The sequence below is a fragment of the Mobula birostris genome, chromosome 10 (assembly GCF_030028105.1).
Source record: "Mobula birostris isolate sMobBir1 chromosome 10, sMobBir1.hap1, whole genome shotgun sequence".
Taxonomy (NCBI): Eukaryota; Metazoa; Chordata; class Chondrichthyes; order Myliobatiformes; family Myliobatidae; genus Mobula; species Mobula birostris.
The window spans coordinates 53611441-53637489 of record NC_092379.1 but is presented as its reverse complement, the minus strand read 5'-3'; the positions used below and the strand labels follow the sequence as shown (position 1 = coordinate 53637489).

General features: G+C 43.9%; 1 protein-coding gene across 8 annotated transcripts in view; it reads left to right on the top strand.

The window, feature by feature from the left end:
- Positions 1-26049, top strand: part of LOC140204511 (calcium-binding and coiled-coil domain-containing protein 2-like) — a 71140-nt gene that overhangs the window by 25922 nt on the left and 19169 nt on the right. For 6 of the 8 annotated variants that reach the window (XR_011887658.1, XR_011887657.1, XR_011887659.1 and 3 more), the window contains 5 exons: positions 4450-4564; positions 6855-6944; positions 7165-7322; positions 8542-8672; positions 10962-11071. The gene's annotated coding sequence lies outside the window, so the exon portion shown is untranslated. Of the gene's footprint in view, positions 1-4449; positions 4566-6854; positions 6945-7164; positions 7323-8541; positions 8673-10961; positions 11072-11284; positions 11344-26049 lie in introns of those variants that run through there. The other 2 variants (XM_072271213.1, XM_072271214.1) reach the window with 2 other exon arrangements.

Below are 26049 nucleotides of genomic sequence, written 5' to 3'. Positions count from 1 at the left end.
AGCAGTCTCGGCCCGAAAGATCGACTGTTTATTTCATTTCCATAGATGCTGCCTGGCCTGCTGAGTTCCTCCAGTATTTTGTGCTAAGTTTCCAGCATCTGCAGAATCTCCTGTGTGTTTATAGTTTTTGAACCAGATGGTCTTTGTTCTCAGTATAAAACTTGTTGCCTCAGGCTTCCTCCTGGTGCTCCGGTTTCCTCACACAGTCCAAAAGCATTCCGGTTAGTATGTTAAAGGGTCATTGTAGATTGTTGCACAAGTTGGTGGCTTACTGGCGGTGCAGTTTGAAGGGCCGGAACAGCTTGTTGCGTTCTGTGTCTCCAATTAAATCTATGCCCTTTAGTCTTAGACTTTCCCAGCCTGGGAAAACACTCGGATCTACTGAAATCAACGTGCTTTTCTCACCGCAGTGTAATCCAAATCTTCAAGGTAAGGCACATTGCCTACATAGGTTAATTGCAAACAATAACAATCAGGTTAATATTATTTAACAATCAAGAAACATTGTTTAATGATTAAATAACATTATTTAGTTGTTTTTTTGACCTGAGAAACTAGCTGATTACAATTGCCCACGTTGTTGTCTGTGTACCATACTTTCGAATTCAGAGCCATCAACGACAATATTTTCTCAACTTTGCCTTTCTTTAAAAATTTAAAATTCCGTCTCTTAAGGCCAGAAAATTCCGGTCCCACCCCAAGGCATTGAGATTAAATCTTTCTGTTCTCTATGAGTGTAAAATCTGTACTGAAGCAGCTGGTTTATCTGTGGATATATTATCAAGGATAGATCATTACAGCTGTAGACACCAACAGAATCAACAAACTCATTCGTAAGGCCAGTGGTGTTGTGGGGATGGAACTGGACTCTCTCACGGTGGTGTCTGAAAAGAGGATGCTGTCTAAGTTGCATGCCATCTTGGTCAATGTCTGCCATCCACTACATAATGTACTGGGTGGGCACAGGAGTACATTCAGCCAGAAACTCATTCCACCAAGATGCAGCACAGAACATCATAGGAAGTCATTCCTGCCTGTGGCCATCAAACTTTACAACTCCTCCCTTGGGTCAGACACCCTGAACCAGTAGGCTTGTCCTGGACTTATTTCATAATTTACTGGCATAATTTACATATTACTATTTAACTATTTATGGTTCTATTACTATTTATTATTTATGGTGCAACTGTAATGAAAACCAATTTCCCCTGGGATCAATTAAGTATGACTATGACTGTGACTATGTTTTACCTGGGTAACACTAAAGAATACTACTTCTAAATGGACATCATTTATCTAACCATTCCCTTTTTCTCCCCTCTCATTTATTTCTTTACCAGAGCATGAGGTATCCAATCATTGATAAACATCTGAACACAACGGCAACATTTCTCTGGGTTTCTTTCCTCTTACCCCATGGCTTCATGTGACCCTGATTGCAGGTGGGGGGGTGGGGTTGGCTAAGCAGGTGCTACACCTTGCCCAAGGGTGACCTGCAGGCTAGCGGAGGGAAGGAACGCCTTACACCTCTCTTGGTAGAGATGTATTTCCACCCCGCCACCCATGATAAAATTACATAATTCAAAACTGTAAACCTAATCGAAAATTAAAGCAAATTACAGATGGACCGGTGTTCAAAAGGACACAGAAAACACAGCCATTTTGTCAGCTTAGGATTGTTACCCTTGGAACAGGCAAAGACTTTATATTGTTTGTCTTTATAAGATAACTAACCCGTGTTCAAAAATAAGCTCTATGTAAGGTAACACACAAAAATGCTGCAGGAACTCAGCAGGTCAGGCTGCATCTAAGGAAGTGAATAAACAGTCGACGTTTTGGGCCGAGACCCTTCATCAGGACTGGAAAGGAAGGGGGAAGATGCCAGAACAAGAACGTCGGTGGGGGGTGGGAAGAGGAGAAGGGGAATATTCTAGAAAGTGATAGTTGAAGGAAAGTTCATGGGAAAGGGTTCACACAAAATGCAGGAGGAACTCAGCAGGTCAGACAGCATCTATTGAAGTGAATAAACAGTCACATTTTGGGCCAAGACCTTTCATCAGGACTGGAAAGGAAGGGGGAATATGCCAGAACAAGATAAGGGTTGCCAGAGCACTTGTGAAATTGGCACCAACCCATTATTGGAAAACAATTGCATTATACTGGTACGGAGTTTATTGTATTTATAATGTTCTGCTATCATTGCTAATGACAAACCATAACAAAAGGCACTTTCTATGCTCAAGACCACATATAAACTAATCTTGCAGTGAAGTCCGTAGCTAAAGTACAGTTCAGATTTTCAATTTTGAAGTTGCTATTTTCAGAGTACATACAGGTTTCCCCCGCCATTCGAAGGTAGAGCGTTCCTATGAAACGGTTCGTAAGCCGAAATGTAGTAAAGCGAAGAAACAATTACCATTTATTTATTTGGGAAAATTTTGTGAGCGTTTGCTAACCCAAAAATAGCCACCAAATTATGCCAAATAACACATAAAACCTAAAATAACAGTAACATATAGTAAAAACAGGAATGATATGATAAACACACAGCCTATATAAAGTAGAAATACCTTTCCACAATCATTGCCGGCAGTGTTCTCCGTAGCAAAAATCTCACGCAAGCGCCATCGGCAGGAAATCTCACGCAAGTGCTGTTGGCAAAAACACTCTCTCCACTAACCTTTAAGCTATGAAGCTGCCAAATCATACCAAATAACGCATAAAAATACACAGCCGATACAAAGGAGAAATAATGTATGTACAGTGTAGTATTACTTACCAGAATCGGGAAGGCAGCGCCGAGCACACTGATGATGGTGTGTTAGGTTGAGTCAGAGTTTGGATGGTGCAGTGGCCCCCACCCTCCAATCTGCAGAGCGATACATTGCTGCGAAGCAGGCAGGAATGCAGCAGTAGCCGGGAGGCACACAGCACATCTTTAAGAAAAAAGCCGAAATAAACAAGCTAATTAATTAGGTGCCGCCCGACATGTAACTGTTGGCCCAGATCAGTGCCGATTTCCGATTGTGTCATCTCTGATCTGGGCCGGCAATTACGTGTTGCTGGCACCTAATTAATTAGCTTGTTTATTTCGGCTTCTTTCTTAAAGATGTGCTGTGTGCCTCCCGGCTACCGTTGCATTCTCCACAAATCGATATCTGTCCGTGGCCTGGGGGTTGGGGTGGTGGGACACTGGGGTGTCATCTCATCATCGTCTGTTTCCATTAGAGCGGGCAGCTCATCTTCTACCTCTGCCCGCCTCGGTGTCGAAGGTCGAGGTTCGTCGTCTGCTGTGGCTGATGTGGAAGGCTTGCTTGACTGCTGAGCCCTGCGCACTTTTCTATCACACAGTTCTTTGTAAGGACTCAAACCATCCTGCAAATATCTCCTAAACCGACGTACCCTTTCAAAATTAAAGTCGTACTTTATCATTACTCATTCGGTTTCCATTGTTATCCTTTTCTCTTCCAATTGCATCAGGTCTTCATCTGTCAGTTCTTGGTCATGGGATGCCAAAACCTCTTCAACATCATGTCCGTCAGCTTCCACAAGCCAAACTCACGTTGTTCTTACTTCGTTCACCACCATCGAAACGCTTAATTATGTCTAGTTTTACACTAAGTGTAACACCCTTACGAGCTCTTTCAGGCTTTTCCGATACCTTAGAACTCATCTTGCAAATGGCTGCTCACAGGCTCGTGTTTAAGCAATGCCATTCCGAATCCGGGGGAGAGCAGCTACTCAGATCGTGTGCTGCCTTTTATCGACTGCTGCCTTTTATCGCCCGCTGATTTTTTTTTCGTAACAGTGAAAACGCCTTCTGAAAGCGAAAACAGGGTACTAATCTAGGTCTTTCGTAACAGTGAGGTTACCACACACAACCCTGAGATTCATTTTCCTGTGGGCATACTCAGCAATTTCTATAGAATAGTAACTGAACAGGATCAATAAAAGATAAAGTACAAATGCAAATATAAATAAATAGCAATAAATAACAAGAGTATGAAATAACAAGATAAAGAGTAATTAAAGTAAGATCATTGGTTGTGGGAACATCTCAATCGAATGAGTGTACTTATCCCCTGTTGTTCAAGAACCTGATGGTTGAGGGTTAGTAACTGTTCTTGAACCTGGTGGTGTGGGTCCTGAGGCTCCTGCAGCTACTACCTGATGGTTGAGGGGTAATAGCTGTTCTCGAGCCTGGAGGTGTGGGTCCTGAGGCTCCTGCACCTTCTACCTGATGATTGAGAGGTAGTAACTGTTCTTGAACCTGGTGGTGAGGGTCCTGAGGCTCCTGCACCTTCTACCTGATGGCAGCAGCGAGACGAGTGTGGAAAAGAAAGATGGTGTTGTCTTTGTGATTCCTCTGTTCACGTGTTAATGCACAGATTGCTGCTATTGAAACCCGCTCTATCTTTGTTACTCATTTACTTTCTCTTGCCTTTAAAGCTTCAGAAAACCGTGGGTCCTGAAATTGCGGAAAATGATCTGGTTCCTGCTTTCCAAAACCTGTTGAAAGATTGGGAGGCTGAAGTGCGAGCAGCTGGGGCCAACAAAGTTAAAGGTTGGTTGGGAATTCTCATTCTTGTCTTTTCCATCCGGTTTAAGATGTTGTTGGTGAAGCACCGTGACAACTTTCTGGCAGCAGAAACAACTATCAATTACTTTACTAATAGACTCTTGTTCTGGGCAATGACACTGCAATCTGTGCCTGTAACTTTCCTAGTGGAGACGAGCCTTTGATCCAGCTGTACAACCTGGCATTTTGCACCAGATACAATAGGTGATCCCAACAGACTCACGGGTGAAGTGTCTCCTGGCATGGAAGGGCTGTTTGAGGCCCTGAATGGTAGTGAGGAAGGAGGTGTAGGGGCAGGTGTGGCCCTTGTTCCGCTTGCAAGGATAAGCGCCAGGAGGGAGATCAGTGGGGAGGGATGAGTGGACAAGGGAGTCGTGTAGGGAGTGATTCCTACGGAAAGATGTGCTTGGTGGTGGGCTCCCTTTGGAGATAGCAGAAGTTGCAGAGTTACGTGCGGGATGCAGAGGCTTGTGTGGTGATAGGTGAGGACAAGAGAAACCCTATCCCTCGTGTGGCAGCAGGTGGAAGGGTTGAGGGTGATTTGTGCAATGTGGTTGAGGGCTGTGTTGATAGTGGAGGAAAGGAAACCCTTTTTTTTGAAGAAGGAGGATATCTCAGTTGTTCTGGAATGAAAAGCTTCATTCTGGGAGCAGATGCAGTGGAGATGGAGGACTGAGGCTAGAGAATGGCAATTTTGCAAGTGATAGGGTGGGAAGATGACTTTTCCAGAGAGCTGTGAGAGTCAGTGGGTTTGTAAAGAGTATCAGTAGATAAACTGTCTCCAAAGATGGAAACAGAGATCGAGAAAGGGGAGAGAGGTGTCAGAAATGGGCCAGTTGAGGGCAGTGTGGAAATTGGAGAAAGTTGAGGAAATTGATGAGCTCAGCATGGGTGCTGGAAGCAGGACCAATGCAGTTATCTTTGTAGCGTAGGAAGAGTTGTGGAGTGATGCCCGTTCAGGTTCGAAACATGGACTGTTCCACGACTGTTAACTCTTTTCCGTAGCTGTTGCTTGGCCTGCTGAGTTCCTTCAGCATTTTCTGGGTATTACTTTGGATTTCCTACATCTGCAGATTTTCTCATCTTCAATGAAGAGTTCAGCAGTTCCCCAACCAATGGATCTGATCAAAGTTCTGCCACCCTGGATCACACAGTCGTGATGGTGATAGGTTAGCTAACATGAGGTCACTTTTCCAGTAAAGATCCCCACCTTCAATTAAACCAGAGCCTGGAATGAACTTTGTGAAACTATATTCAACTGGAAGAACTGAGTGAATGATGCACCTGTGCTTCCTCCCAAAGTCCTCACTGTTATAATGGTAGTTTTCAGCCAAATCAAAGAATGAGCAAGTAGCAGGAACAGCAATAATAATGAAAATGGGTAACCTCCGATGTGCCGTGCTTAAAGTTGCACTTCAGAACTAAATGCCTAGCATGCCAAGCGTATCCAGTACAGGTCTGTCAGTGGCAACTACATGTCCCTAGTTACATTCTATCCACCAAAAACAGAGTATATCCGATCTGGCTAATTACTGTCCAATCATAAAAGTAATGGGAGGTGTCACCAACAGTGCTCTTAAGGGGCATTTGCTCTTCAGTAATCTGTTCCCCCATGCCCATTTTGACTTTCCATGGTCAGAGTTAGTGCAGTATTTACAGGTGATTTGAGTGACTGCCTTTAATGAGGCTGTATTTGACAGGGTGTGGGATTAAATAGCCCAAATCAAATTGAACTCTGGAAATCAACGTGAAAACTACACTGGCAAGATTTGTACCACACAAAGGAAAAGGTTTAAAAGCAGTGGTCAGTGAGTTCTAGCTTTGGTTAGTGAAATGTTGCATGTACTCTATTTTGCAGCAAGTGTTTCTCTGCCTATTGATGCAATGCTCACCATTAGCTTCCATTTTTTTTAAATCTGATTTTATATTTAAATTGTTTCCTGATGTTTCCCTGCTTATGATCTCAATGAGTCCACAACTGTATTTGCTGTTGAGAGTGTGAGCCACGTCTCCAACGAGGCCGTGACTCTGGCCGGTCAGTGTCCGACGAAGTTGGGGCTTTATGTGCGTAATTGGTATTTTGGGGGATATCAGTATTTCTTTCCTTCCCTGTTTGCCCTTCATCTGTCGGCTTACTGGGCCAATTAAGAAGACATTTAAGAGTCTATTGCTTTGCTCAGCTGTGTGTTTGTAGTACTCTGAGCTTTAAGAGTGCATTTAGTGAGTTATGGATCTGATTGCACTGTACAGTGACAGCTTTTGATTATATTTACAGGAGAATGGTACCAGGAGGACAATGTCAAAATCAAAATGCATTTCCTGCCACTGGAGATCTCAGGACATGTGTGATAAACAAAACAAAATGGTATGTGAGAGTTTCCATTTAATTCTTGCAGCTATTACTGCATTGAAGCAGGTGGATTTTAATTGGAAATTTAAGCTTCAAGTAGCAATAAATGAATAGAAACTAAGTAAAATTGTTAGTTGATTTCACCCTGCTGAGATATGTATTTTGAGTGATAAATAATTGGTTGAATTGGAAGCTACTACCTATTATAACATTGATTTCATTGCATCCCTAACAGAGAAAGTATCTGAGCAGAGTGATATTGAGGGCAGCATTCATGCACTGAAAGATGATCTGAGGAAACATAAATCTGTTGTAAACAAATTGAAGAAAGAGCAGAAGCTTCGGAAGGAGAGATTGAAGGCAGAGGAGGCCAGTCTCATTAAAGAGCTAAGGGTAAGATTATCGTCGTACCTTCTTACCTAGACTGCCCTGCCAGTCTTTGATGAGGGCAATAAGAAAGTTGTATGTATATACTACTCCAAAATCAATTTGCTCTCCACAATATTCATTGTTTAACTTGGAAAATTGTTGAGGAAATTAAGTAACATATAAAGTTTGCTGGTGAACGTTTATGTGTGTTGCTTGAAATTCCAGCATGTGCAGATTTCCTGGTGTTTGAGGAAATTAAGTATATGATTATTCAAAGGACTTGATCTACCTTTATTCTTCTTGTTTCTGTTTCATTGTTGGAAAATCCTTTATATCACCCTCAACTCATTGCTATATTGCTTCTGACTTCCAAAGGTCTTTGAAATGTATGCAGCATTCAATAGTGTGTTCGGTTGTCTCTCCTCAATTGCTGCTATTCTCCTGCTTTGTATCTGCTATGTTAAAGCAGCAGGAGGCAACGCTTTCTGAAAGTTTGGAGAAATCTGGATTGTTGCAGTCTTTACAATTTATTTTTTACAGCATTTAGCCAAATTGATTTGCCATCCTCTGAATATTTTCAGTTGTCAGCCTTGATTAATTGACCAACTAAAATTGGATTTATTAAGTTGAAAATCCTTTTGCTGATTTGTTGAGTTTGCAGCCACTGCCTTCGTATGCCGATGGAAAGCTGTTTCCAATATTCTGAGACATATGTGAATTTTGGACTGTACTTCATATTGGTTTCCTTCAGGTTTTTGGTGTTTTGTTAATTGTGGCTGGTTGGTGGGTGGGTGAGCTGTAAATATTTTGTGTGTAAGGTGGGGGTTGGGGGTTTTGATGTTACTGTCACTGGTCTGTTTTGCAGGTGAGGGGGTCGGGGATTGTTATTGTAATTTTTTTTCCTGTGGGGGAGCAGTGTGGATTTAATGCCATTGTCTCTGCTTTTTCTGCAAGTGAGCAGGTCAGGGATTGTTATTGTCGCTGTTTTTCTCTGTGAGTCAGGGGATTGCAGATTGTTATTGTCGCTGTTTTTCTCTGTGAGTCAGGGAGTCAGGGATTGTTATTGTTTCTTTTCTTTTTCATACTGATGGTGGGGGAGAGTTGGTGTCTTTCATCAACTCTCATGGTCTTTCTGTATTTCAGGACTATCTGGAGAAGACAAATATCAGAGTTGTACGTGCATACTTTGACAATAAAATGAACCTTTGAACATTTCACCGTTTTCTTTCTCTTGTATTACCAGTCCTGTGATGAATCGATTAAAAGGACTCAAGCAAAACTAAGCAAAGTGTCCAGTTCCACCAAACCACAAATCAAAACCCCTTCCTCCATTGCTGCTGAGAAGCCCAAGGCTGAACCACTTTCTCTACAAAGGTAATGTCACTGGGCAATACAGCCTTAGTTGGAAAAGGACTTCTCAGAATATTGGTAGTGTCACTGTTTTATAAGTTAAACATAATGGGATGCCTTCTCCCCTATTGAAAGTACTTATTTTAAAATTAGGTTGCACGTGACTGTTGTTCATTTATTTAGCAGACTTCTTTAAAGAGTAGTACAGTATTTTCTACTGAGGAGGTGGAGCATGAAACAATGACAGTGACTTTTGAAATATTATTTCAGCAATTCTGTTTCTCTCTCTTTAGACACTGCTTCACCTGCTGAATATTTCTGTCATTCTCTTTACATTTCCAGCATCTGTGATATTTTGATTTCTGTTTTCAAAAAGTTTACCTAAATTTCTAGCAGGTTTTCTTTCAATAGCTGACTGTTCCATCCAGTGACATAATTCATTCTATTCTGCAGTTTAATGATAAACTGTAAAATTTGCTGTGCTTCTGAGACTGTGGGATTTGGCTCAGAAATGTTGTGAGTAGCTTGCTGTAACGTGCACGGAATCAGGCAGAATTTGTGAAAAGAAAAGCAGTCTACAATGTCGATCTGCGATCCTTTGTCACTGCAAAATTCCAAAGACAATATGATATTTATCTGCCAAGCTCTTAGGCTCAAAATTAGTTTTCTGCTTTTTGTTTTCAGGACTGAATCTGCAAAGAGCTGGAAAGGGTGAAGGATCTAATGTGTCATTGAGTTGCATTGTTAAAAAGGGTACATCTGCATCTCAAAATGTTCTCTCTGTAAACACCTGAGATGACACATTCCAAAAAAACTTGATAAAAGAAAGTTTTTTAAGTTGAAAGTTTACAAGTATAAACACTTTTAAAAATTAATTGAACAACTAAATTGTGTTTCGAAAAATAAAACTTACCTGCCTATTTTCTAAGCCAAGCTCATAGAACCATAAAAACTGTATCTGGGATGGTCGAGAAAAGAGCTACCCATTCTAATTCCACGTCCTACCTCAGGCTCTGTAGCCCAGTTGATCACAGCTCTTTAGATATTCATCTACTTTTTAAATATGCGTGGAATTCATGCCTTGGAAGTATTTCAGATCCCTCTACAATCCTCTGAGTGAAAATACTTTTAATACTACCAGCAGTTACTATGCTCCTCAGTTTTTTTTTTTATTCCCCGTTCGGGAAATAAGTCCTTCTCATTTCTGCCATTTAATCCTCCCAATTTTATACATCTCAAGACTAGAAAACAACCCAAACTTATCCAATCTTTCCTCCATAGCTACAATTTTCCAGGCTTAACTATATCTCTTGTAAGACCGACCTGGAGTCCCACAATCCAGGCTATTCACATGGTACGGTATTGAAGGATTACTCTACCAATAGAGATGCAATGGTATTCGGAAGCCTGTCTTGTTTTAGCAATGTAACAAATAATGTTATCCTAATTTTAAAAAGAAGTAGGAAGTGTTCTTCCTCGAGTTCTTGCCAATGGTTTTCTGGCAACCGACACTTAGAACATTATCTGGTCTGTAATCTCTCCATCACTTCACGTGGTCCCCAATTCTATCCAGCTATTAAATGATTACACTTTATATCTCTTATTTTGTTGTGTGGTTAGTAGAGAAACCAAATATAAAAGACAAAGACGCCACTCTTGTTAAAGTTAACAGTTTGTGCACAAAAATCGTTGGAGCTCACGCCTCCGGTGTTCCTCCTCAATGACCTCCGCCGAAACGTTGCCAACCTCCAGACCCTCGAATTCCCGTAGACTCCGTCCAGTGATCACCAAGCACTTCCCGCACTCGTTCCACCTCCTCACTCGCCTCGACCGAAAAACTGCAAAAGCTCGGTTCCCAGACAAACAAGATAGAATAATGTGTCTTACTACTGTCTTATAGAATTTCAACATAATGTGTAGTTAAAACCCAAATATTGCAGCTACAGAGAAACTATTACATCAGCAGTTAGCATTACAGAGACGCCATTTCATTAGCCTTAGCAGTTAACATTACCAAGAACCCTACATGTGTTAGTCGGTATGTGTTCTAAGACTGGGGCTCTCAGTACATGTGTGATAAACAAAACAAAATGGTATGTGAGAGTTTCCATTTAATTCTGGCAGATATTACTGCATTGAATCAGATGGATTTTAATTGGAAACTTAAGCTTCAGGTAGCGATAAATGAATAGAAACTAAATAAAATTGTTAGTTGATTTCTCCCTGCTGAGGTGTATATTTTGAATGATAAATAATTGGTTGAATTGGAAGCTACTACCTATTATAACTTTGATTTGATTGCATCCCTAACAGAGACAGCATCTGACAAGAGATCTATTGTAGACAATTTGAAGGAAGTGCATGAAAAGTATCAGAAGGAGAGATTGAAGGCACAGGAGGCCAGACTCATTAAAAAACTAGAGGTAAGATTATTGTTATACCTTCTTACCTTGACTGTCCTGCCAGTCTTTGATTAGGGAAATAAGAAAGTTCTATGTATATACTACTCCAAAATCAATTTGCTATCCACAATATTCATTGTTTAATTTGGAAAATTGTTGAAGAAATTAAGTATATGGTTATTCAAAGGACTTGATCTAGCTTTATTCTTTTTGTTTCTGTTCCATTGCTGGAAGATCCTTCATATCACCCTCAACTTATTCTTAAGGCCCTTTGCATTGCTATATTGCTTCTGACGTTCACAAGTCTTTGAAAAGTATGTAGCATTCAGTAGTGCATTAGGTTGTCTCACGGACAATGGAAACCGCATTTCAAGGGGGAGAGGGGAACCTTCAGGGACGGCTTCTGGGTCAGCCGTGACCGGACTCGTATCACACCCGAGCCCCGGAAAAAGACCGCCCACGCTGCACCCCGTTCGTCGGCGCCGAGTAAAACGAAGTTGTGGCCGGTAATTGCGCTGCGGGACTGTCTCAGGCCAACAGGTCCTGAGAACGACGCGTGTAGTGGGAGTTCCGGCACCGTCCACAGGAGGGCGCTGGAGCTGGTCAGCCCTCCCGGCGCCGACGCCTGCAGTGGGAGTTCCGGTATCGTCCACGGGAGGGCGCTGGAGCTGGTCAGCCCTCCCGGCGCCGACGCCTGCAGTGGGAGTTCCGGTATCGTCCACGGGAGGGCGCTGGAGCTAGTTAACTAACTCGACGCCGATGCGGCCCCACTGCCCCAGTCACAGGAACAGAGAAGACGCCAGGTGAGCCCCTCCCCAGCCATGAGCCCCTCGGAGAAGATGCAATCCAACCTAGGAGCAGGGGAGCCCCAGCCCGCCACCCCCACGGCCTCCCCGACCCAAGACTCCAGGGAATCAGCACCCCACCCCACACCAGTGCGGATGGGCAGACAGACAAGGGGAGCCAGTACACGAGGACCGAGCAAGTCTTCCACCCCAGGGAACCACACAGCCCGAGAGTCGGAGGACGTGGGACAAACAAGAGGACAGGTAACCCCTATTTGCAACAACCAGGAGGGCCAAGTAAGGAGGCATCCTCACTCTAAACAGAAAAATGTAACTTGGGAACTAAGGCCCCTTAAACCTATACTAATTATAGGGGACTCTAACATTTCCAGGATCAAAAGATGCCCTAATAAGGATGTTCAATTGGACAGCTTTCCGGGAGCCAAATTCACCCATGCCACTGCTATCCTGACAAAGTTAAAGCCACAACTGGAAACTAAGAAGGTTATCCTTTCCTTTGGAATAAACAACAGATCACATCAACCAGCAACAGCGACTAAACAGCTTCAGCAACTATTAAGAATGGCCCATATTAAATTTCCCAATGCCAGTATCTGGGTGCCAGAACTGAACTTTAGCCACTGTTTGACAGAGGCAGAACAAGCAACCCTGGGCCAACTAAATGAGGTTATTAGAACTAAGAATTATATCCCTGCAGTCCTGGCGAGGCAGTTTAAGGTAGACAGAGACCACATCGATTGGACAGAGAACACAGCCCTGACCATAGTCAAGAGGTGGATGCAGTCTTTAAACTAGAGTGGAGACAAAGCCGAGAGAGGCAGGGTCCACGACTGGGAGAGACCATCGTGAACCTCTCCCGTACGTTCATCCCTACAGAAACCCAGCAAAAAGTTCTGAACAGGGGCCTCACTTTTGTACCAACTGCAAAACTCCATAAGGAGCAGATTGAGGAGGACATGGATAAGTTCGATAGGAGATTGGTACTCGTCCACTTTGTTGCGGAGGCAGAAGGTAGAAAGACCCATTTCACCCCTCGCTCAGACTGGAGCCCCAAGAGGAGGTACAGGTCAGAAGCGGTCCTACAATTCGAGAGCACACTGGATGAGATAATGGAGAGGGAGGGAGAAGTACAGGATAAGGCCAATTTAACTAGGAAGGAGAGAACAGCCCTGAAAGAGCTGAAGGAAAATATGGATATTGTTATCAAACCAGCAGATAAAGGGAGCAGCATAGTTATCATGGACAAACAGCAATATCTATTTGAGGCACACAGAGAAACAACACCGAACACTGCACTAAACTAAAGGAACCCATATACTGGGAAACACACACAGAAATTAGGAACACTCTGCGAGAACTAGAAAGGACTAGATACCTGGGGAAGAAGCAGGTGGAGTACCTGACAGGGATACAGCCACGAGCAAGAAAGTTCCATATCCTCCCCAAAATACACAGGAACCCAGACTCATGGACTGTTCCGGGAGAAATACCACCCGGCAGGCCCATCGTGTCGGACTGCAGCAGTGAGTCATACAGGATAGCAGAATACATTGATGCCTTCCTTAACCCACTATCGCAGAAACACTCCAGCTACATCAAGGACACGTACCACTTTGTCCGGATAGTCAATTCCATGTCAGTGTCCCCTGAGGCCGTACTCTTCACCATGGACATTGAAAGCCTGTACACCAATATAGAAACGGACAGGGGTATACCGGCAGTGAGCGATATCCTTCGGGAGAACCCTCAGCTAGAGAGACCAGACGAGGCCTTGATAGAACTCCTTCACCTCAGCCTAACTAAAAATGACTTTGAATTCAATAATGAATTCTACTTACAAGTCAAGGGCACAGCGATGGGAAAGAAGTTTGCTCCAGCCTATGCCAAAATATACATGGCAAAATGGGAGGAAACAGTTTATCCAAAGTGCCCCAAGATACCCATGTGTCTTTATAGATACCTGGATGACATCTGGGGAGTGTGGACACACTCAGAGGTAAAATTAGAGGAATTTATTCAAATCCTAAACACTCATCATCCATCGATTAAGGTTAAGGCCACAATAAATAGGGAGAAAGTTGACTTCCTGGACACTACAGTATTTAAACTAGCACCAGAAAATGGCAGCCAGAAACTAGCCACCAAAGTATTCTTTAAAACCACAGACACACACACCCTCCTACACACAGGGAGCCACCATCCCAAACACACCTTCAGAGGCATTGTCAAGGGACAGCTGACCCCGTTTCACCGCATTTGCACCAGGGCAGAGGACTTCCACCAAGCCACTACTATCCTCTTCTCTGCACTTAGACACAGGGGCTGCAGCAGACAGAGACTCAGACACATCAAATCTGACTTTTTAAAAAGTATCACAAATCCCCCAACACAGGACAACACAACACGGAAACTACCCTTGATAACGAGATACAGTGGGATTGCAGTGAATATTCACAAGACAGTTAAAACACACTTTGAAGAACTAAAAGTGGAAGGTAGGGACACTGGGACAATACACCATAGTCTCAGCCTTCAAAAGGGGTAGAAACTTAAAAGACATACTAGAACCCGAACCCGAACCCCGATGTGAGGTTATTAGCTTTGCTGCTCTCTTGACAGTCACTTGTATCCATCATCATCATCATCTCCTCCTCCTCCTCCTCCCTCCTTCCTCCTCCTCCTCCCCCTTCCTCCTCCTCCCCCCCTTCCTCCTCCTCCCCCCTTCCTCCTCCTCCTCCCCCCTTCCTCCTCCTCCCCCCTTCCTCCTCCTCCCCCCTTCCTCCTCCTCCCCCCCTTCCTCCTCCTCCTCCCCCCCTTCCTCCTCCTCCTCCCCCCCTTCCTCCTCCTCCTCCCCCCCTTCCTCCTCCTCCTCCCCCCCTTCCTCCTCCTCCCCCCTTCCTCCTCCTCCCCCCTTCCTCCTCCTCCCCCTTCCTCCTCCTCCCCCCTTCCTCCTCCTCCCCCTTCCTCCTCCTCCCCCTTCCTCCTCCTCCCCCCTTCCTCCTCCTCCTCCCCCCTTCCTCCTCCTCCTCCCCCCCTTCCTCCTCCTCCCCCCTTCCTCCTCCTCCTCCCCCCTTCCTCCTCCTCCTCCCCCCCTTCCTCCTCCTCCCCCCTTCCTCCTCCTCCTCCCCCCTTCCTCCTCCTCCTCCTCCTCCTCCCCTTCCTCCTCCTCCTCCTCCTCCCCTTCCTCCTCCTCCTCCCCTTCCTCCCCTTCCTCCCCTTCCTCCCCTTCCTCCCCTTCCTCCCCTTCCTCCCCTTCCTCCCCTTCCCAGCATCCAGTGGCAAATGCTCAAATTAAAACTGAAGATGTTGTCCAATCTGAAACTGTTCTCGGATGGGGTGGCAGAGGAGGGGCCCAGTGAGGGGTCCACGTTGGATGGGTTTGGCTTGGGTAAGTGGTCCACATTGATGGGTCCTGACCCTGATGTAGGAGAGGGTTTTGCATTTGATGGGGCCTGGTGAAGGGGTGGAGTCCACATTGGTGGGTCCTAAGGTGGGGCCCACATTTAATGGGGCCTCATGTGGGGAAGGATGTTTGCACTGTATTGTCCCCAGGTTGCTGAATGATGTGCTATAAGTTTTGACCTACCTTCATTTCCCTTTAAATCATTTTTAACATTAAAAGAAAGAGTGCCCGTTAGACAGTTATTGAAATGACTTTCAATGCCGACCTCATTATTCCAGTGACTTGAACAGCAGTGCCAGTGGATGCTGTGATTACCTGATGGTTTGGTTAGGCAGCCATTGCTTCTGTACGTATTAGTTAAAGTAGATTTTTCAATAGCTGAGCTTCTCCTCCCGACCAGAACTACACAATATTGTATCATTCCAGTGGTCTAGTCACATTTGGGATGCCATTTCAATATTGCAAATCACGTAATTTAATGTCTGTTAGCTTTCTGAATGATTTTAGAGATTGTGTTAGGCACGTTTAACCTGTTACCAGTGGACATCTTTCTCCTAATTTGTACATTACATCGTTGTTTTGACTGGTTTCCCTAATAAAGTGGATTAAGGTAAATGCAAACAACAGGAATCCTGCAGGTGCTGCGTTCACCAGCAACTTTTATGTGTGTGGATTAAGGTAAACGCTGCCTTGTGTTGCACACCAGAGAGGTGCAGGATTTACCTCCTTGAGACTTTTGCAGAGCAGAAACACGTAAAAAGCATGTCATGCGTTTCATTTCCTTGTCATTTTTTCCTTCTGTTAAATTTCTTTTTGAGGTAGCTTTCTGTGCTGTTCACCTGGTTTCAGAGAGCAAAGTCTTGCACACAAATCAGAGTTAGTCACTGAAGATTTAGTCAACGTGGAGAGACAAGTACAGCAGGGGAACAGGCCCTTCACCTCTTCTCTCTGGCGTCTTCTCTCTTCATCTCTTCCTAACAAAAGCCTCAAGCCCAACCTTAGTGCCCCTCACCAGAGAAACCTCCCCTTAATCATAAGACCATAAGGTGGAGGAGCAGAAGTAGGCCCATCAACCCATCGAGTCTGCTCTGCCATCCAATTCTTCCGGTCATTCCCATTCCCCTTGCCTCTTCCCCATACCCTTGCTAATCAAGGACCCATCGATCTCTGCCTTAAATACACCCAATGATTTGGCCTCCACAGCCGCTCATGGCAACAAATTCCACAAATTTACCACCGTCTGACTAAAGAAATTTCTCTGCATCTCTGTTCTAAATGGATGTCCTTCAATCTTGAATTCGTGCCCTCTTGTCCTAGACTCCCTGACCGTGGGAAATAACTTTATCATATCTAATCTGTTCAGGCCTCTTAACATTTGGAATGTTTCTATGAGATCCCCCTTCCCTCATTCTCCTGAACTGCAGGGAATACAGCCCAAGAGCTGCCAGACGTTCCTCTTATGGTAACCCTTTCATTCCTGGAATCATTCTCATGAATCTTCTCTCAACCCTCTCCAATGTCAGTATATTCTTTCTAAAATAAGAAGCCCAAAGCTGCACACAATACTCCAAGTGTGGTCACACGAGTGCCTTATACAGCCTCAACATCACATCCCTGCTCTTATATTCTATACCTCCAGAAATGAATACCAACATTGCATTCGTTGCCTTCACCACCAACTCAACCTGGAGGTTAACCTTTAGGGTATCCTGCTCAAGGACTCCCAAGACCCTTTGCATCTCTGCATCTTGAATTATCTCCCTATCTAAGTAATAGTCTGCCTGTTTATTTCTTCCACCCAAGTGCACGACCATACACTTTCCAACATTGTATTTCACTTGCCATTTCTTTGCCCATTCTCCTGAACTATCTAAGTCTCTCTGCAGGCTCTCTATTTCCTTCACCAATCTTGGTATCATCGGCAAAATTAACCACAAATCCATTAATCCCATGGTCCAAATTATTGACATACATCGTAGAAAGCAGCAGTCCCAACACCGACCCCTGTGGAACTCCACTGGTAAGCGGCAGCCAGAATTGGATCCCTTTATTCCCACTCTGTTTTATGCCGATCAGCCAATGATCCACCCATGCTAGTAACGTCCCTGTAATTCCATGGGTGCTTATTTTGCTAAGCAGCCTCTTGTGGGCACTTTGTCAAAGGCCTTTTGAAATCCAAATACACCACGTCTACTGCATCTCCTTTGTCTACCCTGCTTGTAATCTCCTCAAAATCTTGCGGTAGATTTGTCAGGCAGGATTTTCCTTTCAGGAAGCCATGCTGGCACTGGCCTATCTTGTCATGTGCCTCCAGATACTCCGTAATCTCATCCCTAACAATCGATTCCAACAACTTCCGAACTACTGATGTCAGGCTAGCAGGTCTGTAGTTTCCTTTCTGCTGCTCCGACCCTTCTTAAATAGCAGAGTAACATTTGCAATTTTCCAGTCATCCGGTACAATGCCAGAATCTATCGATTCTTGAAAGATCATTGCTAATGCCTCTGCAATCTCTCCAGCTACCAAGGGTGCATTCCATCAGGTCCAGGAGATTTATCCACCCTCAGACCATTAAGCTTCCTGAACACCTTCTCAGTCGTAATTTTCACTGCACATACTTCACTTCCCTGACACACTTGAGTGTCCGGTATACTGCAGATGTCTTCCACTGTGAAGACTGATGCAAAATACTCTGCCATCTCTGCGTCTCTCATTACAATATCTCCAGCATCATTTTCTATTGGTCCTATAGCTACCCTTAACTCTCTTTTGCCCTTTATATACTTAAAAATGCTTTTAGTGTCTTCTTTGATGTTAGTCACCAGATTCCTTTCATAATTCATCGTTTCTTCTTCCATAAAACTGCAACTTTGAAGCACAGTCGTTGTATGCACAGACTTTCCCGTCTCAGCCTCTGAAGCTTGTAATTTCTCCAGGGTTGTCACAGGTCTCTTCATGTACTCCCTCACTACTCCCCTTCTTGCACGGTCACTCAGTTTTCGAGAACGGCCTACTCCCTTCAGATTTACAGCTGCGCCATATCCTTTCCATTTCTTGATGATTGACTTAACTGTACTCCAAGGGATATTCTGCGACTGAGAAATATTCTTGTATCCATCTGCTGACCTGTGCTTTTCAATAACCTTTTCGCGGAGTTGCCTGGAGTGTTCTTTTGTCTTCGTGGTGTAGTTTTTGCCAGGATACTGACTCACCAGCAGTTGGACCTCTACTACTTCTTCTTTTGTGTTTTATGGCGGTTGGCAACCAGTTTTTCAGTGCATTACCGCCATCTGCTAGACTCGTGGTGTTCCAACCAAATATGTCCTGGAATTCTCTACTTTAGACAATCTAGTTCAGCCTGCAGTTCTCTATTAGCATCACTCTGTAGTTGCAATTCCTGGTGACTGCTTAATGTGCTCATTAGATAATGCCACAAACTGCTATCCCTCCCTAATTTTCTCACATGCTTTCATGTAGTTGCATTACCTCAATTACATTGATTTCATCTGCATCACTTGTAAGACTAAAATCGTTTTGTTCAAGAATAGTAACTATTGCACGTGATACTTTTAAAATTGCTGTTTTTCCAAGTCTGCTGCTTTTTCAGGTTTTCCTTTTCTTGGATCGTAGCCTGCAGTTGTTTACTGAGACCTCGGAGTTCTTCTTCATTTGCTTCCATGTTTTCATGTTATAATCCAAATGTAGATAATTCGCTTTGCAACACACTCCTTTTCTTTTTGTATCCTTGTAATAATTTCCTCCATTTTCCAATCTCCTTTCCAATTCACAGTTGTTCTTGTCGACTACTTCTATTTGTTGTTGCAGTTCTGCACCCTGGGCTTCAACCATAAAATCTGAGTATTTTCCTTAAGTTCTAAAACATATTTCTTAAATTCTTTTTTTTCATATTATTTTTAATTTTTTTTATTGTACAAAAAAAAGCACATTTACAAAAACCACGACCTTAACAAAATCTAATTAAATATCGAGCAGCAAAAGGGAGAAAAATATGAAGGCTAAAGTAAACATACACAGCAGAGGTGCACCGCACCAAAAAACCTCAGTCCTCACCCCGTGAGAAAGTCCAATACAGGGCCCCATATCCTTTCAAAGATGTCCCCTCTGTCCTCATTACATAGTCTCAGTCTCTCCAAATGTACAGTATTTGCCAGTTCTCTCAGCCACAGATCGTACGTAGGCACAGAGTCCATTTTCGGCATTTGCAGGATTAACTTCTTAGCAATCACCCTGTCAAACAATACAGCCTTTTTTTCATACCTATTGGCTGAAGATAGGGAGCTTGTTGCTCCAAGGATGGCTATGAGCGGGTCTGGTTCCTGTCGCTTCCCATAAGCCGCAGAGAAAGAGTGAAAAATACTTTTCCAGTATGCATAAAGCTTACAACATGACCAGAATGAACGTGACAAGTTACTGCTCACAGATTTACATCTATTACAAACTGGTGAAACTTCAGGGTAGAAACTGTGCAACTTTACTTTGGAACAATGAAGTTTATGTATTGTTTTAAACTGTATAAGTCTGTGTCTGACGTTGACCGAACAATCATGTATACTCTTTAAACACTCATCCCAGACCTCCTCTGTCAGTTCTATACCCAGTTCATCCACCCATGCCTGTTTAAGACCTGCAGTATTCACCCGAGCTGCATTCTGTAGAATCTGACAAAGATAGGATACCGCACTACGAGTAACAGGATCAAATTTATTTATTGCCTCCAGGGACTCATGTTTGTCTAAAACTTCGAAGTTAGGTATATATTTCCTAACATAATCTGAATTTGTAAATATCTAAAAAAAACTAGATGCAGGGATATTATAAACTGCTTGTAACTGTGCAAATGAGGCAAAGCTTCCATTACTATATAGGTCACCTACACTACAGATGCCTCTCTGTTTCCAGGTAGAAAAAAACAGTATCATTCAGGCCAGGCAAAAAGGAATGATTGTCACAAATCAGAGTGTTAATATAAATTTTTGCGGCCTTAACGTGGAGTTGAATCTGCTTCCAAATTCTTGTAGTGCTGCCAACCACGAAGCTGTTACTAAAATGTGACTTATTAACTGCAGTGGGGCAAATAAGGAGAGCTTGTAAGGAAGTCTTTTTACAAAGCACTCGCTCTCTGAGTAACCATGCTGGGCACGAGTCTGAGGTAGAGGGTGGGCCTTTTTTCCACCATGCAAGCATGGATAGGTGGGCAGCCCAGTAATACATTTTAACGTCCAGCAGGGCAAAACCACCTGCTTCCCTGGGCTTTGACAAGTGTTTTTTAGTAATTCTAATAGCTTTATAATTCCAAATGAAGGGTATAATAATTGAATCCAATTGCTTAAAATATGACAGAGGAATAAAACATGGAATTGACTGGAAACGATGAAGAAATCGTGGCAGTACAATTACCTTGATTGCATTAACCCCCCCCCCCCCCACCAAAGAAATCGGAAGGGTTTTCCAAAAGTCAATATTGCATTTAACCTGCTCACCTTTGTTTCGCCAATTCACTTGCAAAAGGTCATCTGGGTTTTTTGTATTAGTCACACCAAGATAGGAAAAATTATCATGAATTATTTTAAAGGGAATGGACTGTAAATATGCTGTATTAAACCACTGCAGTGACTGGCATTAGTTCACGCTTATCCCAATTAACAGAGAAACCTGAGAAACTACCAAAATGATTAATTAGAGTCAGAAGGGCGGGTATTGATGTTTGTGGGCTGGAGATATACTCATACTCATAGTCATACTTTATTGATCCCGGGGGAAAATGGTTTTCGTTACAGTTGCACCATAAATAATAAATAGTAAAAAAACCATAAATAGTTAAATAGTAATATGTAAATTATGCCAGTAAATTATGAAATAAGTCCAGGACCAGCCTTTTGGCTCAGGGTGTCTGAACCTCCAAGGGAGAAGTTGTGAAGTTTGATGGCCACAGGCAGGAATGACTTCCTATGACGCTCTGTGTTGGATCTCAGCGGAATGAGTCTCTGGCTGAATGTACTCCTCTGAAAACCCAGTACATTATGTAGTGGATGGGAGACATTGTCCAAGATGGCATGCAACTTAGACAGCATCCTCCTTTCAGACACCACTGTGAGAGAGTCCAGTTCCGTCCCCACAACATCACTGACCTTACGGATGAATTTGTTGATTCTGTTGGTGTCTGCTACCCTCAGCCTGCTGCCCCAGCACACAACAGCAAATATGATAGCACTGGCCACCACAGACTCGTAGAACATCCTCAGCATCATCCGGCAGATGTTCAAAGACCTCAGTCTCCTCAGGATATAGAGATGGCTCTGACCCTTCTTGTAGACAGCTTCAGTGTTCTTTGACCAGTCCAGTTTATTGTCAATTCGTATCCCCAGGTATTTGTAATCCTCCACCATGTCCACATTGACCCCCTGGATGGATACAGGGGTCACCATTACCTTAACTCTCCTCAGGTCTACCACCAGCTCCTTAGTCCTTTTCACATTAAGCTGCAGATAATTCTGCTCACACCATGTGACAAAGTTTCCTACCATAGCCCTGTACTCAGCCTCATCTCCCTTGCTGATGCATCCAACTATGGCAGAGTCATCAGAAAACTTCAGAAGATGACAAGACTCTGTGCAGTAGTTGAAGTCCGAGGTGTAAATGGTGAAGAGAAAGGGAGACAAGACAGTCCCCTGTGGAGCCCCAGTGCTGCTGATCACTCTGTCGGACACACAGTGTTGCAAGCACACGTACTGTGGTCTGCCAGTCAGGTAATCAAGAATCCATGACACCAGGGAAGCATCCACCTGCATCGCTGTCAGCTTCTTCCCCAGCAGAGCAGGGCGGATGGTGTTGAACGCATTGGAGAAGTCAAAAACCATGACCCTCACAGTGCTCGCTGGCTTGACATCATCAGCGTATAACGAAAGGTGATGTTTATGTCCATGCATATCAAAAGGAGCTATCAAAGGGTCCTGTCGGATGCTAACAGCCAGTGGCTCAATGATAACTGCAAACAAAAATGGAGAAAGGGGCAGCCTTGACGAGTCCCACGATGAATTGCAAAAGGGGAGGAAATATTCTGATTAGTGATAATAGAAGCAGATGGGTGTGAATAAATTATCTCAATCCATTTAATGAAAGATGGTCCAAATCCAAATTTCTTAAGTGCAAACATCATATATGGCCATTCCACTTGGTCAAACGCATGTTGCGCATCTAATGAAATGACTACAGCCTCTTCTGCATGTTTTGTGTATAAAGTATTGAAAGGATGTCGCAAATTAAACTGCATATATCTACCTGGCATAAAGCCAGTTTGATTTGGATGAATAATAGAACAAATGCATTGAAATCATCAAGAGATCCTTCATATGAAAAGGTATTCAGAAACCAAGACAGGGTCAGCAGGACTTGCGTCAACTTCTGACATGCTTGCAGAATCTTCTCCTGTTGCAGTCAAGGGTGTGGATGTTAGGGAGGAACACCGAGAAGTGGAGAGCCAGCAGGCCTCAGTCTTTGTCTCAGAACCCTCCAAGATCATCTTCCGACTCAGAATCCATTCCATGAAGTGGGATGAGATGTACTCACATTACCTCTTCCAAAAGGTAGAGGGGAGCACTTTGATCCACAGCTTTAAGGAAGAGGTCCGGTAGCACCCTTGCAAATGGCCATACTGAGGAGCTGCAAATGCTTCTATGCCATACTCCTTAGTTACTCCCATTGACTTCCATTGACTTGGCAATACAGGGGATTGATATCAAAATTCATGCACTTATTTACAAATCCTTCCATGGCTTCATCCCACCTAGCCCACTTAGCCTTTCCCAGCCAAGTATCCCAAATCTTGTCTTCCCCTGTTCCAGCTCTGGATTCTAATTCTCCAGATGTTCCCACACTCTGAGACTCCCACCTTGCATTGTTATCTCTGCACCTCCTTCCAAAAAATGTCAAACCACCTGTCCAATCTCCTGTTTAACAACTAACAATTTTTAATCGTCCAAAACACTGCTGCCTTGTTCTAACATGCACCAAGACCTTTCATCCATCTCTTCTGTCCTCACCAAACAACCTAAACTCCTAGTTAAACAACATTTCAATCTTAAGACTCTTGCTTTCAATCCCGTCTGTTTCTGCAACCTCTCCCACACCGACAAATCACCCCACCCCCAATCTCTGCACCTCCAATTCCAGCATCTTGTTCAACCATGACTTTAAGCACTCTGCTATTGATGACTGTGCCTTCAGCTGTCTGTGTCTCAAGCTCTGGAATCCCTTCCCAAAACCTTTCTGCCTCTCTCCCCACCTCTGTGATGCTCCTATGAAACTTCCCATCGACCAAACGCTGGTCACCTGTTCGAAAATCTCCTTTCACGGCCTGGTGTCAAATTGTGTTTGATGCTGCTGCTATGAGTGTCTCAGGACCTTTTGCTGTGTAGCTGTCAGTTCCAGTTCCGTCATAATTAACCTTTAGGCTCATCGGCCACTACAGCACAGAATCAGGTCCTTTGTCCTGTCCAGTCCGTACCAAACTATTATTCCACTTAGTCCCAGCTGCCTGCACCTGAACCTCGCCCTCTGTACCCCTCCTATCCATGTACTTATCCAAATTTCTCTCAAATGTTGAAATCAAACCCTTATCCACCACTTCCTCTGGCAGCTGATTCCACATTTGCACCACCCTCTGAGTGAAGGTTCACCCTTAAGTATTTCACCTTTCACCTTTAACCTATGACCTCTAGTTCTAGTCTCACCCTTCCACCATGAGAAAAGCCTGCTTGCATTTATCCTATCTACATCCCTCATAATCTTGGATACCTCTATAAAATCTCCCCTCATTCCCCTACACACCAGGGAATAAAGTCCAAACCTATTCAACCTTTCCCTATAGCTCAGTTCCCCAAGTCCTGGCAACGTACTTGTAAATTTTCTGTGTGCTCTTTCAATCTTACTGATATCTTTTCTTTAAGTAGGTAAACAGAACTGCACACAATACTCCAAATTCGACCTTACCTTTGTGAAAGATTGTTTCTTTACATTATAAACACCAGTTTTGTTTTTATCAAACGTATCTGAAAATGACTTCAGGCATATTACTATCTTTACCTGCTGGTTCTTAATTATTTTGGTCGGTTTCTTCTTTTGTGTTCCCAAGTCAGGTGGGTGTCACTTAAATGTTCCCTAGGCCATGGGAAAGGAGTTATGGGCAATTTATACTTCTGCATTGAATTAGTGCCATAGGTACGGCGTAACCACGTACCCTACGCTGTAGACTGACGTGCATCTCCCCAAAAATGTAACCACGCGTTGCGGTGACGCAGACAGCAACAACTGATTGGTTGGCTTGGTAGCATCGCATTTCCTCCTGTGCATTTCTGGTTGCTTCTTGTCTCTCAGTGGCTGGACAAGCACAGAAAATTCACCCTCCTTCTGCCTCAATCCATTCAATGCTCGTACACACCATCTCCTCCTGCGTCTTCCCTCCTTTCTACGTTGCAGTAACTTCAATAAAAGTAACTCTTGTTCAACATTTATTAGCTCCAACTGCAACATGATGCGCTCAGTTTCAGTTGCCACTGCTTGAAGTACACGAAGAAACTCAACACAGTGGCATAGAAACCCCATCGCCAACTAGCGTTTTGGCGGTGAATTGCAGAGCGACGCGGACACACCAGTGCAGAAGTATAAATGCTCACAAGGGCATAGACCACTTGTGTAGGCTACGGCATCGGCTACAGGTCAGAGCCGACGCAGAAGCATAAATCAGCCTTAACGGTGGGGCGGGTGGAGAAGGGACAAGTGGAGGCCAAGTCAGTCAGATGACATCTTGCATCTGGCTTCGATCGGCTGTTTCTTTGTGGCAACTATTCACCTGTCTCTCTGCTGAGTGCACAGATTGTTCTTATTAGCACTTGTTGATGTGGAAATGTCTTTGGTACCATAGTATTATATGGGAGTTGAATTCCAAAACAGTCCAATTGGCTCAACTAATCTGTCTCAGTGTTTTGCCCCCCACCCCATACAAGAAAATAGTACTGATCATATTTACCCAATCAGCTCCTATCTGTCTTTAGACTTGTTTCCATCATGCACCTGTCCAGTCTTTCTGCTGCAACTGTGAACTATGAAAACAAATTCCATGGCTTCTCCAATATCTCCGGTCTTTTGTTTGAAGTTTCTTGCATTTACTGCTGTATCCATGGGCCTTTGCAGTGGATCCCATGACTACCACTGGTCCATCTTTGCAACATTTGAGAAAACACTGTCATTGCAGCATGCTGGGTTCCCTTTGTCCTTACCTACCAGCCCACGAGCCTCTGTGTCCAGCACTTCACTCTCCAAAACTTCTGCCATCTACAACGGGATCCTACCACTAAACACATCTTCTCCCTGCCCCCCCCACTCTCGCTTTCTGCTTGTCCACTCATCGCTCCCCACTGATCTCCCTCCTCCACTTATCCCTGTGAACTGCCCCTAGACCACCTCCCTCACCACTATTCAGACCCTTAAACAGTCCTTCCGTGTGAGGCGATAGTTCACCAGCAGGTCTGCCTGGGTCACCTGCTGTAACTTGGTGCAGCCTCCTCTACATTGGTGAGATTCGGCGTAGATTGGGGTATCATATATTTGAGCACCTTCACTCTATCTGCCACAAAAGGCAGGGTCTCCCAGTGGCTGTCCATTTCAATTCAACTTCCTATTCCCATTTTGGAGTGTTGGTTGTCTCCTCTACTGCTTGAAGAGGCCACACTCAGATTGGTGGAGCAACATCTCATATTCGATCTGGGTAGCCT